The sequence below is a fragment of the Lissotriton helveticus genome, chromosome 2_1 (assembly GCF_964261635.1).
Source record: "Lissotriton helveticus chromosome 2_1, aLisHel1.1, whole genome shotgun sequence".
Taxonomy (NCBI): domain Eukaryota; kingdom Metazoa; phylum Chordata; class Amphibia; order Caudata; family Salamandridae; genus Lissotriton; species Lissotriton helveticus.
In genome coordinates, this window is record NC_136059.1 from 1,223,885,489 (window position 1) to 1,223,904,082 (window position 18,594).

General features: G+C 45.1%; 1 protein-coding gene across 1 annotated transcript in view; it reads right to left on the reverse strand.

Annotated features, from left to right (window-relative positions):
* GAR1 (GAR1 ribonucleoprotein) overlaps positions 1–17,525 on the reverse strand; it is an 81,304-nt gene extending 63,779 nt beyond the window's left edge. The window contains exon 1 of the mRNA XM_078676097.1: positions 17,437–17,525. The gene's annotated coding sequence lies outside the window, so the exon portion shown is untranslated. The remainder of the gene's footprint in view (positions 1–17,436) is intronic.
* Between the last annotated feature and the right edge of the window lie 1,069 nt (positions 17,526–18,594).

The following is an 18,594-nucleotide window of genomic DNA, read 5'->3' on the forward strand; positions in this document are numbered from 1 at the left end:
GAGCCATGCCCGTGTGGAACGGCGGGACAACAATGGCGGCCATCCTCCGTCCCAGATCCAGGGCGTCCCGGAGTAAGGTCGTGTGCAGGGTTGTTAATGCAGCCAGGATATCTCTGGTCGTGGGTTCTTTCTCGTGTCGCCAGACCCCAGGATTCTCTCGCACAGCGGCTTCTCTACCCGGGTGTGGTGTGCGCAAGAAGGCGCCATCCGCCATCTTAGCTGATCCGGCCTCGTCCGTTCTACACCTCATCTCGGGACCGGGTCCCACACCAGGGGGCAACAGGATTCACCACGGGGACCCCGAAAGTCAAGGCAGGCTTCACAACGGAGGGTCACCAAAAGGCTAAACAAAATCTCCGCCGCTCCCCGGGAGCCGCCCGCCGATTCCAGGAGAGGCCGATAATCATGCCCGGACACAACACTGGAAAGGGGGCCAAGTATCGTGCACTCCCCTCGACACTGGCCCACCGCACGACCCACAAGGCACTCCGCTAGATGAACTGTGTCGGCACTCTCGCCATCGGCCCATCAGATTCCGGACCTCTCCGGCCGACTCCGCACCTCCACCAGAGGCCGCTGTTGGCGCAGTCGCGGCCGGCCACCCTCCTCACTCGACACCCCGGTCCCAGCTCCTCGAAGGCCGCAAAACAGTTGGGGACATTTCCACGGGACTGCCGCACGTAGGAGCCTCAGGAGCAAACGGTAAGTGAAAGCTGTCCTTCGCCTACGTAAATATGCCGTTACGGCTCAGGATAATTGCCAGGATGTAGGTGCGGGGTGAGAAGGCTCACGGAGCCGAGCGTCTATACAACCATCTCGGTCGCCATCTTTGGTAGGTCCATTCTTGCATTCTTAAACTGCATGCTGTGCCAATAATATTCACTACAATCTTTAAATCGGACAAGAAATACTGACCTTTAATTAAAACCTCTGATTGTTGCCCCCCCCTCTCACCCCCCAATCTCTTTCAAATGTCCCTCTGCTCTCCTTCCATCCTCCGCATGCCTCCTCTCTCCGAGCACAGCCTACTCGGACACATGCATGTTGGCATTATTCTCGATTATTGTATTTCTGCAAATTGCCCACAACTCATTTGCAGTATCACAACCTCTCCAAGTCATACTCTGCTAACACCTAATCGCCTCTTACTCATCTATTAATCACACCAAGCATGTGCATGATCCAATATACACCTCCACTAAAGATCGCAAATAACCCTTTTCGTTTATTTAGGCCACCATAAAAAAAACTGGAATGACAGCATGGAACGGTTTGCTTGAGCGCACAAAACTAATCCCAATAACACTAGACTGACAACTAACCTTGTGTTCTGTGGCAGTGCACTGCCTATAGCAAAGAGCTTCAGTGCCTCATCAGGGGTAGTAAGCGCTATATACATGGAATTACGTAAGCTGTTCACATTACCACGTCATTGAGCAATTGAAGGGTTAATGATTTACAGTTAGATCTAAAGATACTGCCATGCTACATTTCCCCACAGAAGGGCATTTCTTTGCTGCTGCACATCACACCCTCACTCCGTTAACCCACCCCTGGACCAGCACAGACTCACATTTCAGTTTACTCGAAGAGTTTCCACAGCTCCCTCACAACCTCCAAGTTGATTTGATGTCCATATGGGTGCCACTATGACAAAATAAAAAAAGCCACAAAAATTCTTGATTATGTCTAATTATACCGAATCCCTTGAAATCCATGCTGGGAACTGCTTTTTTGGACAACCTCTTCAAATATGGATTAATGTCATTTAAGTGACTTTGAAAAAGAGAGGCGAGTGGCATAACAATACAACAAACTTTCCACATGCTGTAAGAAAAGCTCCCAACTAACAAAGGTAGGACGAGGAAAGAGAGGCAACAGTCTTATGGCCTGGTTGTCTAGCACTGAAGGCTACCTTTAATTCTTATCTGCTAGTATTCAGCAGACAGCCTCTGTGCAAGATAGTTCTCTTTCCATGCAGAGGTCCTGTATTGCCCAGAAAGCTTCAGACGGTACGGTGCTAGGCCAGTTGGGGGGAGCAGAGGGGATGAGGGTCAAGAATGTGGACAAAAGTTCCTGCCTGCGCATGACTTTATAATGTATTTGACATGGTCATCACCTGCCCTTCGGCTTTTGCCATGACTATTTTTGGACACAGAGACCCCTGAAGTTGGCAAGTTAGTCCACATTTTGGGAAACATTTGGTCATATTGAAGTGTGCGCTAAAAAGCTCACCGACATCTAATGGAAGACATAGTACAAAGATCGCAACAGCCTTGAGTGCAGCAGCTGAATACAGTAACTTTGCACATGCGGGCAAATCTATAGATCGAGGCTCAGGCGCTTCAATGCTAGAGATAGACTCCTTTACTAACCATATATTAATGGAAAATGCACCTTTACTGACCATTTATTAATGGAAAATGCAATCATGAAAAATACTGTGAACTGGCCCAAAACTGGATTAATACTTCAGATAAGCAAAGGCTCAGAGGGCCTGACAACCAAGTCAATGGATAAATCGGGCTGATCTAAAGTCCAACTAGTTTTTGCGTATGTATACATAACAAAAGCCACGGGCTAAGCCAGACCTTAAAAAAAAAAAAGAAAAAAAAAAAAAAAGACAGAAGCACACACTTTTACAAACTTCTTTGAAGTAAAAAAGAAAAGAAAAAAAAAAGAAAATGTGAGGATATACTATTTCAGTGACTTGTCAGATAGAATTGTGGTCCTTATATTTCATAAACAAATCCTACACAAATATTTACAGCCCGCAGTCGGTTGTAGACGCGCAAGGAAGACGCCGATTTTGCTGACACCCAGCTCCGAGCCTCCTGGTTCGGAGCCTGCCGCCTCGGACAATGAGGGGCAGGGGGGGTCCCCGCTCAGCATCTACACAGCAGACCGCCGAAAAGTCAAGGGCTGCTCCAAGTGCCGTGGTGTGTTGCGGAGTACTGCGAGTTCGAGGAGAAACTACGAACTATCTTCGCCTCAGAGTGCAGATGCCAGTCCGTGTTTCCGCTCAGGCCTCTGACGCAGCAGCAGAGAAGAGCAGGGAGAAGGAGCGGAGGACGCGAAGAAACGCTAGCGGCCGGCGCACGCTGGCTGGTCAGTAGACAGCGGTTAATCACCTCCACATATCCCGTATTTCCGTACCTCCCCTGTAGTTTGAGAAACCTTAATATTGCAGCAAATTGTCAGCGGCCGCGGCCACAGCTGCGACTGTTTTCTCATCCATCGTCTGGAGTTTTCTGCTGACTCTGTTTCTCACCTCCTGGCATCGAGTGACGGGTGCCGCGATGAGAGATACTGGTAGAATTGCTGCAAGCCAGTTTTTCAATTCAGTTACTGGCAGTATTCCACGGAATTGCCAGAATTTGGCGGTACTTTGGCATTTTAAGTCAACGAGTTGACAGCCCCGGCGAACACAGCTAAAGGTGAGCCATCCTGTCGTGTCTGGGTGCTGTGTCTATCTAAGCTCGGAGAATTGCCTAGAGTGCACCGAGTAGCCTGGTGATAGAGGGGTGAGGTGGTGATATGGTGATTTGAAAAGTCTATGGGCGACAGACTGTCAGCAGGTGGGCTCGAAGACATGAATGCTTGAAAGCAGGAGAAAGTTGTTAGAGGCTGGGTGTACAAGCACTTAGAGGGCAGTTAGGGGGAAAAATTATTCGCTGATCCAATTTCGGTCCCCCCTCAACAGCAAGGCAGTATGGTCTACAAAAGGCTACAGTCCCGCACTATACATATGAAAACAAGCATTGGAAATGCAATAGGTCTCGGATTTATTTGGGTTAGAGCTAATGGCATTGTAAATGGCAATGTCTTTAGCCATGTATTATGGAGTGTATGCATGTGGTGTGTAATGTGGTTTGGATTGGAATTGTTCAGCCTGCACACTCACACACTGCTCACCCTGCACGCTCACACACTGCTCACCCTGCACGCTCACACACTGCTCACTCTGCGCACTCACTACTCTGCGCACTCACTACTCTGCGCACTCACTACTCTGCGCACTCACTACTCTGCGCACTCACTACTCTGCGCACTCACTACTCTGCGCACTCACTACTCTGCGCACTCACTACTCTGCGCACTCACTACTCTGCGCACTCACTACTCTGCGCACTCACTACTCTGCGCACTCACTACTCTGCGCACTCACTACTCTGCGCACTCACTACTCTGCGCACTCACTACTCTGCGCACTCACTACTCTGCGCACTCACTACTCTGCGCACTCACTACTCTGCGCACTCACTACTCTGCGCACTCACTACTCTGCGCACTCACTACTCTGCGCACTCACTACTCTGCGCACTCACTACTCTGCGCACTCACTACTCTGCGCACTCACTACTCTGCGCACTCACTACTCTGCGCACTCACTACTCTGCGCACTCACTACTCTGCGCACTCACTACTCTGCGCACTCACTACTCTGCGCACTCACTACTCTGCGCACTCACTACTCTGCACTCACTACTCTGCACTCACTACTCTGCACTCACTACTCTGCACTCACTACTCTGCACTCACTACTCTGCACTCACTACTCTGCACTCACTACTCTGCACTCACTACTCTGCACTCACTACTCTGCACTCACTACTCTGCACTCACTACTCTGCACTCACTACTCTGCACTCACTACTCTGCACTCACTACTCTGCACTCACTACTCTGCACTCACTACTCTGCACTCACTACTCTGCACTCACTACTCTGCACTCACTACTCTGCACTCACTACTCTGCACTCACTACTCTGCACTCACTACTCTGCACTCACTACTCTGCACTCACTACTCTGCACTCACTACTCTGCACTCACTACTCTGCACTCACTACTCTGCACTCACTACTCTGCACTCACTACTCTGCACTCACTACTCTGCACTCACTACTCTGCACTCACTACTCTGCACTCACTACTCTGCACTCACTACTCTGCACTCACTACTCTGCACTCACTACTCTGCACTCACTACTCTGCACTCACTACTCTGCACTCACTACTCTGCACTCACTACTCTGCACTCACTACTCTGCACTCACTACTCTGCACTCACTACTCTGCACTCACTACTCTGCACTCACTACTCTGCACTCACTACTCTGCACTCACTACTCTGCACTCACTACTCTGCACTCACTACTCTGCACTCACTACTCTGCACTCACTACTCAAACTAGAAATGCATGCCATGTCCGCTCTAACCACAGCCAGTGCAAGCATTGCTCGCGCTAGAAAACGCCCACAGCACAAAATAAATGCACGACCAGAAAAGAAAATAGCATTCAAAATAGAAATAAAATCGCCCAGTGCATGGAACATCTGAAACAAAAAAATAAAATGCATAACATCTGACTGGGAGCACCTATACATTCAGCAGCGTGCAGTAACTACGGGAAGAATTATCCAATTTACAATAAATAAATAGCATCCTCTTCATCATACCTAACGCATACAACAGCCGATTGCAATAACAGACTGCTTATAGAACGCATGGTGTAAACATAGAAATATGGGTATGCTTTTAGATGTGTCAAACCAATATTTTATTAGATTGAATATCTGATATTTAGAGGCATTTTCGGCGTGCTCTTTCAAAAAAGTACCGACTGCATGTCAGATCTTCGTAAAGAGCAAATGCAAAACCACTACACAATCTCAAACGCTAAAATGGAATGCAACAGCTGACTAGTAAACCCACAGCGAGCACTCAACCTCAGATCAGGAAAATACTCACTGACCTGAAGAAGCGTCCAGTCAGTGCACGCAGCATCAGACAAATAACATGGTATGCAGACACTGCTGCAAATAACATCTGCTACTTCATGCAGCATACACATTGCGAAAATACAGAATGTATGCAACTACTGCATTAAACATTGACCACACGTTTACAGCATATGCACAAAAATGCTGCATATATGCATATGCAGTCTGGGTACATAGTACAGCGCAGACCTGCACTGACATCGCGGATCATTGCAGTAAGCACAGCTGTAGTAAAACATCTTAATTCACAAATCATTATACAAGCTTAACACTCTTGCATGGACATTTATATTTATTGCTACACAGCTCCATAATGACTTGAGGAATCTTCATTGGAATAGACATCAAAACAAGAAGTGTGCGGAATATATATGTACATATAGACATTTGGATGCCAAGTTGAAGCCTATGTGGATCGAGAGGTGCTTCGCCACACGCCTCTGAAAGAAGATATACTGGTGCTTGTAAAAGATCAGGAGAGATGATTCCCAACCATCCTGGAAGGGAGTAAAAGGCAGTGCAGGCGCTGTCTCAGTGAGTGTGTGCAGAGAAGGCAGGCGGGCGCAGCTTACCTCTCTGGGGCTACTCCTGCTGCAGAAACAATCCCTAACGTGCTCACTGCTCTCCAAACTCCCAGCAGAGGAAACAAAACCAAACAACCAAGAAAGTATCCAGCCCCGGCTTGCCTGCTGCATCCAATCCTCGCTGCTGCCAGACACCAGACTGTCACTGGCTCGGCTTTGAAGCGGCTGAATTAAAGCAGGAGGAGGGTAAAAAAACAAGCAACCAGTAAACGTGTCCGTCCTAGATAAACAAACGCATTTTAAAACAAGAGGTGCTAATGCTACCTGCTGTGCGTCTGAGATGCCACGGAGTGCTAGCGGAAGAAACGATCGCTATTGTAAACAAGCTGAGGATCAACGGGCGCGATACAGCGTGGTGGGCGCGCACGACGCAGCGTGGGCGTGCACATCAGCTGAAGATCGCCGGAGAAGACACGAGTCTGCCTTCTGCCGTGACTGACCCGATGCGGAGGGAAAGAGCCCGGTGAGTGGGGGGGGGGGGGGGGGCAGAGAGAGAGAGAGTGTGAGAGTGTGTGTGTGTGTGTGCATGCATGCATGCGTGCGTGCGTCTGTCTGTCTGTGTGTCTGGCGCATGCCTGCCTGCCTGCCTTTGTGCGCGTCCACAGACCCTGGTCGGCTCGTCCACCTCTCTGTAGTCCCTTGCTAGCTTACTAGGCGACAATAGTTCTCGTTGCCGAGACCTAAAAAAGTAGGCAGATGATTGATTTTCGCGAGGCTAGTTTGAGCACATTTATGAAATTAAAGACAGCGACTTTTGGCTTGAAAATCTGACAGATTTAATTATCTCAATCGGTCCTGCCTCTGTATACGTGGAAACGCCAAATCACAAATGATTAAGAAACCAGAAATTGACACAAACAACTAGCAGTTGTAGGTTTAAAAATGAACACTTCGTCTCATCAAAAGTCACGAGAGAGAAAGCAAGATTAAGGTGGACTTTATGTCTCGATGCGACCACATCTGTTAGGAAAAATGATTTATGTGAGAACTAAGTTAACATGTTTTTACTTTATTTTGCTTCAAGACAATAAAATGCCTATTATGTCAATAGAAAATGGGACTACAAGTATTACTAATGGGTATTCTTAAGTGTTGTGTTTGTGTATCCTTCATTCATTTTTTTTTAGTCTTTGCAATGTTCTATTTTGTACCACTTTTCTCTTGTAACGTAACTAGATCTATTGTACAGCGCTCTGAAACCTTCGGGTAATGTCCGCGCTTTATAAAAATGCACTAAATAAATAAAAATAAATGAAATAAAAATATATGGATCCAAGCCCTCTACAGAAACGAGTAGGCTCCGAAACAGGCTGCAGACAAAAACGGGAGAAGTCCTTCCCCCACCCCCTTGAAGCCGGCAGCGCTCCAGTCACAAAAGGGCTGAAGGGTTTCCGCACATACCACGTTGGAGTGATCCAGCACGCACCGTGAGTGCACAGCCGCGTCTTACCTCGCGCGTGCTCCCTCTGGGTTCACGTCCTCCTAGCATTGGCTCCCGGGACTCTTGGGTGTCCCGCTACCACGTTTTTCTTTTGCCTTTGAACACAGGTATCCAGCAGCCTGTATGTACCACGTTTCGCAGCACCACTGATGCCCAGCCGTTTCTCCAGCTCTCGCTCGCAGGCAGCCTGACGCAGGCGGCAGCAGTGCAGTCACGTGACGCCCTAAACCCGCCCTCCATCTTTTTTCATACACATTTTTTTGGGCGCCGTCTACAGCGGTGGTGGTCCCCAGAATTCCTTTACGATTTTAAAAGTGTTCGGGGGGGGTGACGTAGCGACGGTGCCGCGGTTACCCTCTGACGTCACTAGTCCGCTTCAAAAAGGGCGTCTGAGTGACAGAAAAGTACCGGCGCAGGCAGTTGGACCTGTTTATCTGCTTGTTTTGTTTGCCTGCCCTCACGGAAAGGTAGAGAAAATGTTTCAGCCAAAGAGGCGGTACCTTCCACAGGCGAAGGTGACCTCGGCGGTCTTTGAGTGCCCGATGTACTGTTCTCACACTGCTGACAGGCCCGTCTCTGCTGACCGGTCTCCTCTCCAACGGCTGGCCAGTGTGCATAATAACATTTCACAAGGCACTGCTGATGATAAAATCAAGCATGGCCCGCGAATGATGCTCGGTACACTATGCTTTAAACAAGCAACCAGTAAACGTGTCCGTCCTAGATAAACAAACGCATTTTAAAACAAGAGGTGCTAATGCTACCTGCTGTGCGTCTGAGATGCCACGGAGTGCTAGCGGAAGAAACGATCGCTATTGTAAACAAGCTGAGGATCAACGGGCGCGAAACAGCGTGGTGGGCGCGCACGAGAGGCAGCGTGGGCGTGCACATCAGCTGAAGATCGCCGGAGAAGACACAGAGTCTGCCTTCTGCCGTGACTGACCCGATGTGGAGGGAAAGAGCCCGGTGAGTGGGGGGGGGGGGCGGCAGAGAGAGAGAGAGAGAGTGTGTGTGTGTGTGTGTGTGTGTGTGTGTGCATGCATGCATGCGTGTGTCTGTCTGTGTGTGTGTCTGGCGCGTGCCTGCCTGCCTGCCTGCCTGCCTGCCTTTGTGCGCGTCCACAGACCCTGGTCGGCTCGTCCACCTCTCTGTAGTCCCTTGCTAGCTTACTAGGCGACAATAGTTCTCGTTGCCGAGACCTAAAAATGGGTACAGCGCGAGCATCAGTTAACTACAAGAGTACCTGTACAATGTCTTAAGCTGGAGCTTCTGTTCCGATAGAGAAATCCTTAATAACAAATTTCTTGCCTATAACGACATTGACAACTACAATAACTACAGATATTGTAAACAAGTCTTCTCAAGAGGATCAGGCAAAGCGATTTGCAATTACAGCTAAAGGAAAAGCTAAAGTTATAAGTGAGGAAATAGTCTACAAAGCCCGTCCATTCAAGGATGTAGATCTCCAAAATGCTCAATCGTCAGATCCTTTGAAAATGTACGACCTCAACGCCCCATGAGCCTAAAGAGCTTGAGAATCTCTCACCTATGAAAGACCCCCCAGGGATATTCTCCAAAACGAAAATAAAGGAGGACCCTGGTCAAGTCGCATCAACAGATTTCACTCTTCTAGATCTTAATTTTATCTCACCCACTCATCTGGTCTCTAAAAATGCTCAAAAACAATCAGTCCGCATATTATCTAGCACTCCAAGCAATTTGATAGAGCCAGATCAAAATTTCTCTCAGTCTTCTGAGTTCCCGTTGTTTATTATGCCGCAATTAGCACTCAGTCAAGATCCCGTATCTAATAACATTCTGCCTCTATAGAGAATTATGGATTCGCTATTAACACTCTTGGAAAAGAATTTGGAAAACTCGGATCAGGTCTTGGAAACTCAAACCGGAATCCTTCAATATCTCGTAGACAAAAAAGGAAAGAACAATTGATCAACCAAATCTACCTGTTCAATCGTTACACATGCAATCTCTTAGCCCACAGTATGATGTAGGCAGAAAAGAGAAAGGTCATGTAAATGCCTCGGTCCCCTGTATTTCGCCATTGCAAGAAAAGGGGGACAAGCAGAAGGGAAATCAGAAGGAAAAGTACCAAATACCCCAAAAAAAAATCCAAAAAAAATTCCCCAAATGGTGATGAAATGTATTCTCTTCGAAAATTATTCAAAGAATTTGGTCCAGGAAGAGATAAAGGGAATGCTATTCATAACTCCATATCTTTCTTCCCAATTTTCTTAGCAAAAAAATCAAAAAACTGTTCTCTCCCCTTCTCGACCAACTGAAAGGAGTGGCTTAGGGGGGAAGTATCTCCTTGGAACAAATCAATTCCACTGGAACCTGTAAGAATTTATTTATTTATTTTATTTGTGTTCTTGTATAGCGCCAGACTCGACCCCCGTAGGGGTATCTCCGCGCTTGCGCTTCTACCAGATAGAGCCTAGTCAAGATGTTTACGCTGTGATATAGCTAATCTTTTCTTTTAGGATGTAGAGAATAGATGGGTTTTTAAAAATTTCCTAAAGGACAGGTGGTTGGTGATTTGTTTCAGAGTGAGAGGGAGTGAATTCCAAAGAATGGGGCCTTTATAAGAGAGGGCTCGACCTCCTTGTCTAGCTCTCTTAATTCTGGGAACCTCTAGTAGCTGCTGGCTACTGGAACGCAGAGAGCGCCCTGGGCAATAGAGGTTGAATTTTTCGGTCAAATATTTGGGACCTGTGCCAAACAGACACCTATGTATAGTGCAGTAGATTTTGAATTGAACACGTTTTCTAATCGGCAGCCAGTGGAGTTTGGTCAGAAGTGGACGTGATGGGGTCCTAGGTTGGGCATTGAGAACAAGTCTCGCCGCAGTATTTTGCACCACTTGTAGTGTATTTAGTTGCTCCTCATTGGCTGAGATGTACAAGCCATTGCAATAATCAAGTCTACTGATCACTAAGGTCTGAACCAGTGTCTTCCTGAAGTTGTCAGGCAGGAATGGAAAGACTCGACGTAAGAGTCCAATGACCCGGAAACAGGATCCAGCAACTTGATTAGTGTGCTCTTTCAACAGTAGTGCCTGGTCTAACCGTACTCCGAGATTTTTTACTGACTGTTTTGGTTTTGGTGCAGGTCCAAGATCTGAAGGCCACCATTCTGGAGACCATAGAAAAGTGGCCTCTCCAAACAGTATGACCTCAGTCTTGCTAACACTGCACTGGAGGCAATTTGAAGCCATCCAGTTTGCCACTGCCCTCATGCCATCTGCAAAAGATTTTTGTAGTGTGGGGGTGAGGGTCTGAAAAGGGAACAGGAGCTGGGTGTCATCGGCGTACGAGATCGGGGTGAACCCATATGCTCTTACGATGTCTGCCGAGGGGGCCACACACACATTAAATAGTGTCGGGCTTAGGCATGAGCCCTGTGGAACTCCCTTGAGGTGGAGTAGTGGGAGCCCAGTCTGACACCTTGCAGACGACCTGAGAGAAAGCTCTCAAGCCAAGACCGAGCCGTGCCTCCTAAACCCACCTCTCTCAAACGCCCGAGAATGACCCATAAAAAGGAGAAACATAAGTCCGGGAAAAAGAATAAGTCAAAGCTGTCAAACAAAAGAGCAAAACTGAGACTATCGAAAGAACTTCGCGAAAAATAAAATGTGTCCAAGTAAGCCAAGTTGAAAAAGACGAGGAAGAAACCAACCTCCCCAAGAGCAATGGATTACACAATATGTGTCAGCGGACCCCTCCAAAAAGCCCTCAAATGGAAACAAAAAGGCAGTAAAGTCTTAAATCTGCTAGCTCAAATTTCTCTTCAAATTGCCCAAAATCTAGAGGGTAAAAGGTAACATTCAAGACGACAAAGATGATTCCGAAATCTCATTTTCAAACGTGCTAGATTTTACAGATATATTCCCTAGTGGTAAATGTCCATTAAGGAAGAATAGTTGAATTGTTACATAAGATTGGACTGCTTCAATCGTTAACTGCAGGTGAAATCAAATTAGTCTCTTTTCCAGACAAAACAACCTGCTGGGTAGCCCGCGTAGAGTTTTGGTCTAATGTTGTCCCAGCTATCATAATCCAAGAACAAGGCACTCTTCATAAAAGTGGTTTCGATATTACTGTGGTTAAAAAGGCCAGCTCCGTTCGTAAACAGATAAGGGAAGTCAAAGGAATAAAAGGCATCTCCATAAATAACTTTGAACAACAGAGTTCGGAAGATAAAGAAAGGAAACATGCGCAAGACATTCCTTTGCAGATCAACATAAAAGATGGGGTTCGGCAATTTTGGGACGGATTGGACTCATGGCAAAAGCTGTATCCGGATGAAAATTCCTGGGCTTGGATAGCGGGTTCTCTAAACAGGAATAAGCTGGGCAAAGATATGAAATTGCCTTTTTAGCGGTAGGCATGTTATAATGTCATGGAACATTGCGGGAAAGACAACTGATAAATTACTCTTTATTCTGGAACATCCACCGTCAATCATATTACTGCAAGAAACATGGTCCATGGCAACTTTTGCACAAAAAGATTACTTGGTGTTCGCTAAAGCAGCAGAGGAATCCAGAAGAAGTCATGCAAAAGGAGGCCTAGCAATCCTATTGAGAGAAGAGATAGATTGGGACCCGAAGGAAATTGAGCTATCGCTCCCAAATGTTCAATGCATCCGCATTAAGTGCCAGAAAGAAAGAATGGAGCCTTCATTTGACCTCTTACTTTTTAATATACATCTTCCACCAGGAACCTCAGAAGATCAAATCCTGATCAAAGCATTTAAGGAAAATGAATTAATCTGAGAAGTAAGGGGATACCCTATGACGATAATGGCTGGGGACTTCAATGGAAAGATCTCAAATTCACTAATCTATAATAGGGGGAAATCTCCACAGAAAGAAGCCCGCCAAATTCCAATTCCCGTCCTGCCTGACGAATTAAAAGCAGATAAAAGGGGAAAAATGCTTTTGTCATCCATCGAAGCAATTAATGGCATAATAATAAATGGGAGAAAAGACGGTGGTATTACAGCGGCATTTACCAGATTGGGCCCAAGTAAGTCTTCAATCATAGACTATTTTACCTGCAGTTTAGACTTATTCCCAAAGGTTCAATCGCTCTCTACTAGACATTCTCATGAAAGCGACCATGCACTACTTACTGTGGAAGTTGAAGTCTATACCCAGCACTCCTCCCCGTGGTCACTCCGATGCTACAAAGGCCAGGCAGTCGTAGATCAGAAAACAGGAAGGATCCATTGGAATTCCAAAGCAATTAGAAAGATAAATCATACGATTTCTCAAGATCCGCTAACATCAGTGAGTAATATCGGCAATCCAATAAACAGATTTGAGGAAACTATACAAACGGTAGTTGCCTCTCTTCAAGGAAGCTTCCAGAGACGAGAATTTATTAAAACATGCCAGATGGGAAATTCTTAGGAGAATGATTCTCGACAATTAAATAAATTGACCTGAATGCAATTCCGCATTTTGTGCGTTGAGACAAGAAGAAATACGGAAACTGAAAAAACTCCACCAACGGAAAAAGGAGAAAGAAAGACAAGCACTGAGAGATCGTGTCTGGGTCAACATCCAACAAGCAGTAAATCAACAAAAATAAAGCATTCTGGAAAATAATCTCAGCACAGATGGGGATTAGAAAATCTCCTCAAGCGACTCCCATATCATCATCATCTGACTGGGAAAAGTATATTCTAAGGCTCTATAAATCTAATCATCATGACCATTTATTCCCCGGACTGGATCAGGCACTGAAGAAACTACCCAAACAGAATACAATGAAAATTTCAGCTGTTCAAATTTCTATTCTGGTTTCCTCTGCCAGGTCTTCAGCAGCAATGGGCCCAGACAAGATACCTATCAAAGTTTTACAAAAAAACGCTGACATCTGGGGAAAATTTTTAGCCCCTCTTTTCCAATAATGCCTGAAAAGTGGAGAAATTCCTGAATCTTGGCGAGGGAGTGTGGTGGTTCCCCTCTTAAAAAAAAGGCATCAGAACGAAACCTGCAAACTATAGACAAATAGCTCTCCTTGACGCCTCCGGCAAGATCTTTGCTGCTTGTATTTTGGAACACTTAAAAGACTGGGCTTTTTCTAGAAAAGTAATCCCCATGTATCAGGCTGGGTTTCACCCAAAGCATTCTACATTGGACAATATTGCTGTGTTCCAAACAGTGCTTGATAAGTTTGTGAAGTTAAACAACCAAATTTTATATTGTGCTTTTATTGACTTTGACGGCGTTCGATAGTGTAGATCAATCTACACTATGGGAAAAATTGGCTAAAATGGGGATTCCAAAAGACCTCTTAATAATAACCTTCATACATCAACATGGTGCAGAGTCCAAATGGGGGCGAAAAAGGCCTAACTAAACCCATTCCTTTGCGGAATGGGCTAAAACAGGGATGCTTACTAGCTCCCCTATTATTTTCCATCTATATTAGCGATCTCCCAGGGCGTCTCTCTCAAAGTAAAAATTTTCCTCCAAAATTAGCTCAAGTAGATATACTTTGCTTAAAGTATGCAGATGATATCGCTATTCTTGACCAGTCCCCGATAGGTTTACAAAGATCTTTGAATGAATTGAATCTTTACGCAACCGAAAACTTTCTGATGCCAAATATTAATAAAACTAAAGCACTCCCCTTTAATGGCAGAAGGAAGTCTTTACCCTATACCTGGTCTTTAGGAGGCAAACTGATAGAGACTGTAAGAGAGTATGTGTATTTGGGTCATATCTTTACTTCCAATCTGCTAGATACAGCCCACCTCCGTCACCTGAACCGGAAGGCAGGACTCCACGTTGGGGCTTTACATAGATTATACCTTTCCACGGGAAACAGACACTTTACATCAATGCTGGAAGTCTACAGTATGAAAATCCCCTCGATCTAATCATATGGCAATCTTTAAAAGTAAAGGAAGGGACCATACTCCGAAAACTGATAAAAGTGGCACAGTCGGTCCCAGTTCAAGCTCTACGTCTTGAGCTATCGGTAACGGGTATCTCAGCCAGAGTCATTTCTATTATTAGGTGGGCGTATAATTTACTACATGCAGCCCCAGACACCTTAAGACATTTGTTAAAATTGGAGACTTTTAGAGAGGAAGAGTCTGGGTATACTTTTAATAAGAATATGGTGAAAGCCTTTGAGGTCTCTCAATGCACGGTTGTAGTTTTACAGGAGTGGTCCCCAGCACACCTGAAATTGTTTTTAAAACATTTGGCCCCTAGAATCAGTTTTGAAGCGGATAAAGATCACTGTTGTCAATTGAAGCATTATAAACGGGTTGCAGAGCAAAAAGAATTCAAAACTTCTGCTCCTTAATTGCGTTTTCAATTAAAGCACGGCGTAAGGCGTTGTATTCTACTCTTACGCTTGGGTATACTCCCTTTAGCCACTTTTGTAGCTAGTTGGGATGGTACTAATAACCCTAAATGTTTATGTGAATTTTGTAAAGGTGGCCAACAAGATTTGATCCACGTTTTACTAATATGTCCTAATGTGAGCATAGTTATGGTCCAACAACATTTTGTAACCCCAATTCAATTAAAGTATAAAGCATTCTCTGCACAAGATTTAATTACATTGTGTAACTCTCCGGTTAATGAGTATGTTTGCCATAATCTGTTTAAGTTCTTAAAAAGCTTTCTAAAGCTGTTTTAAATCATAAGTACAATCCAAAGATTTTACCTTATCTAACTATCTAATGCTGTTTGAGTAGGTGGTTGAATATTGCTAGTGTACCATTTTGTAAGTGAGTCTAAAAAGCAAAAGTCTTTTAGCTAAGCATTTTATGAGTATCTAAAATTATTTTAATTCTGTATTTGTTGATCTCAGTTGAGGTCTGGATCAAATATAATTTTACTGTTTTCAACCTTGCGTATCATGCACTTCGGGAAGTGCAAAACCTAATAAAATTAAAATGTTAACTTAATGGATCAACAGAAAATTATCTTTAGGTTTGTGGGACTAACAAATACAAAATCATCATATTTCTTTGGTGAACCCCAATCAAAACTGGACTTTACCCTGTAATTTTCACGTTGGCTACGAATATCACTTTCACCGAGTTCAAAGAGGAATCAGAAAATGTTGTTTATGGATAAAGTTAAAACAGTTTTTTGCAGAAATGTATAGTCACTTTGCAAAGTCTGCCCTGCCAAAAGTGGCAAGCTTTGGAAGGAAACTCCAAAAGTATATGATAGACACCGATGACCCGATTCGCAAATTGCACTCTGCAGTTTGTCTTGTAGTACTACAAAACATATTACAAACAGCAATTCACAAACTACATGCAGAGTTTTACAACTCCGCACTGTCTATGCTTATATGTTCTGAGTTCTCCACCCCGACTGTGGACTCTCGGAACATGCGAATACACGTTTTAGTAGTAAATGTGGGAGGAACTAGAAGGAGTATGTGGCAAAAGTGGCAGAATTACTACTAAGGGAAATGGGATTATGGAAGAGTAAAAGTTGTTTATGGCGTATTAAGGAGATGTTTAGGGATGGACGTCACCCACGTACACAAGAGGAGTAGAACTAGATTATTCAGGGGCTGATTCATGTAAGTTGCACTGTTGTAGTTAGTTTACACTCTGAATTTGTGAATACTTAACTAAAGTAGTAAACTTACTACAGAGTGTTAACTTAGTCAAAACTTCAACTTACCTTTATGAATCTGGTCCTGAGAGTCATAAACGTCTTTGCATTTTTGAAGGTGTTAGCATACATGGCAACTCTGCTGCCCATCATTGCAAAGATTGCAATGACGGAAAGCAGAATTGCCATGTATGCAAAGACTTTAAAGATGCAAAGGCGTTTGTGCAGTGCATACCTGGCTAAGTAAATGCTCTGCACAGCTGGGCTTTCATTTAATACCTCTTGAGACACAGGAAGCATCAACACATGATTTCGTTCTTGCTGCGAAGGAGACAGGATGTGACTTATTAGGCACTAGGCAGTGTATGCTAACCGAAGCCCCACTCTCTAAGGTCCAACCCCTTCTCCCCATACGAGTTCACAACATCCACTTTATACTAGAGTTTTCAGGTTTGAACAGGACAACGAGGTTTCCAACCCCCTTGTACACATGAGAAAATTGATCAATGTCTTGTTACCACTCGTGTGGCAAAGCACCTTCATTTCATCGACTTCCATTGTAGTCATTAAGTAAAGGTAACTGGTGAGCAAAAAAAAAAAAAGTGGAAGATGATGTCGTGGCTATATTTCCCAAAGATCTATCAGCAAGAGTGTAGTGCTGTAGAAATCAGGGGTGAAACTGCAAGGTTGCCATTTTTTTCAGTTTTCAAATAATAATCAACGTGCACTTAGTTACATTAAAAAAAAAATACAACTGCCACAACCGCTTTCGGTTGTCCAAGTCCAGAAATATAAACATGTTTGCTAACTGACACCACGTAGGTTGCATCAACTACATTTTTCAGTGGAGGTGCAGACACAGGGCCGCGACAGGGACAAGAAACTGTTGACCGAATAGAACAGCCCGCACGCCTTATACAAGAACACAACACAACCTGGTTCTTCCTTGCTGCCCCCAAACATTCGCTAAGCCCCGATCACCTTTCATCGGCACTACTCACCTTCTACGCTGCACTCACACCTTCAGAAAGGAACTGATCACTTCCAGTCCAGCAGCTGACACGTGGTGGGTAAGGCTGAATACAGTCGCGCAGGGATGATGTAAGAGGAAATCAACATAGAAGACGCACTTAAACTTCTCTCTGAGATCGGTTGAAGAAGCGGCCATATTGGAGTGACTGCGCTACTTCTGAAATACGCAGTGAATCTTGCGCGCAAACGTCTTTTAAGTAAACAAGACCGTTTTCATTACCACATGCTATCTGGCTTGTAAAATTTTAAAACATTTTTCATTTACCGGATATCTTGTCAGAAATCAAATATTTTGTTTGTTTGAAAGGGTGGATGGGTGAGTGAGTGGGAGGATGAATGAGTTAAAGGAAAGGGTGGATAGAAGAGTGGTTGTATGGATGGATGGGTCGAAGTGTGGATGGATGAGTGAAAGGGTGGATGAATGAGTGAAAGGGTGGATGGAGGTGTGAAGGGATGAATGGATGATTGAAAGGATGGGTGGATGAATGGATGAATGAAAGGACGGATGAATAAGTGTCAAGTGAAAGAGTGGAAGACTGAGTGAAAGGGTGGATGGCTGGCTAGGCTTTATGGTGGATGGATAGGTGTTGATATGGATGGATGTAAGGATTGGTGACTGACTGAATGATGGATGAAAGATTGAATGAATGTAAAGGTGTAATGGTGGATATAAGATGGTGGATGGAAAGATGAATGGACAGATGCTTGGATGGAAGAGACCAGCAAGAGCTTCTGGAGAGGGTCACAATTATTTGCTTTGCTTCCTTGGTGCCAAAAGGTGAACAGATTTAAAGTGGGGGCTATTTTAATTTTCTGGCTGCTCCCTCGAGCCAAACTACAATATAGCGCTATAAAACAAATGAAATGCATGTGAGCGAGGGGCCACGGACAGATGAGGGGCAGCAGTGGCGGGTGATAGGGAGGGATTTCATGAATAAGGAGCCTTTTTGGGTGTGGCGCCGCGGCCAGGGCGACTGACGCTGGAATCTGGGGATCAGGGTTCGATCCCCGGCTCCGGCGGCAGGTTAGCCCAGCACCATGTGACTCTGGGCAATAGCTCGCTTAATCTTCCCGACGGCCCCCAGCGCCTAGAGACCCTTACGGGTGATTGTGCGCTTTGAAATGTG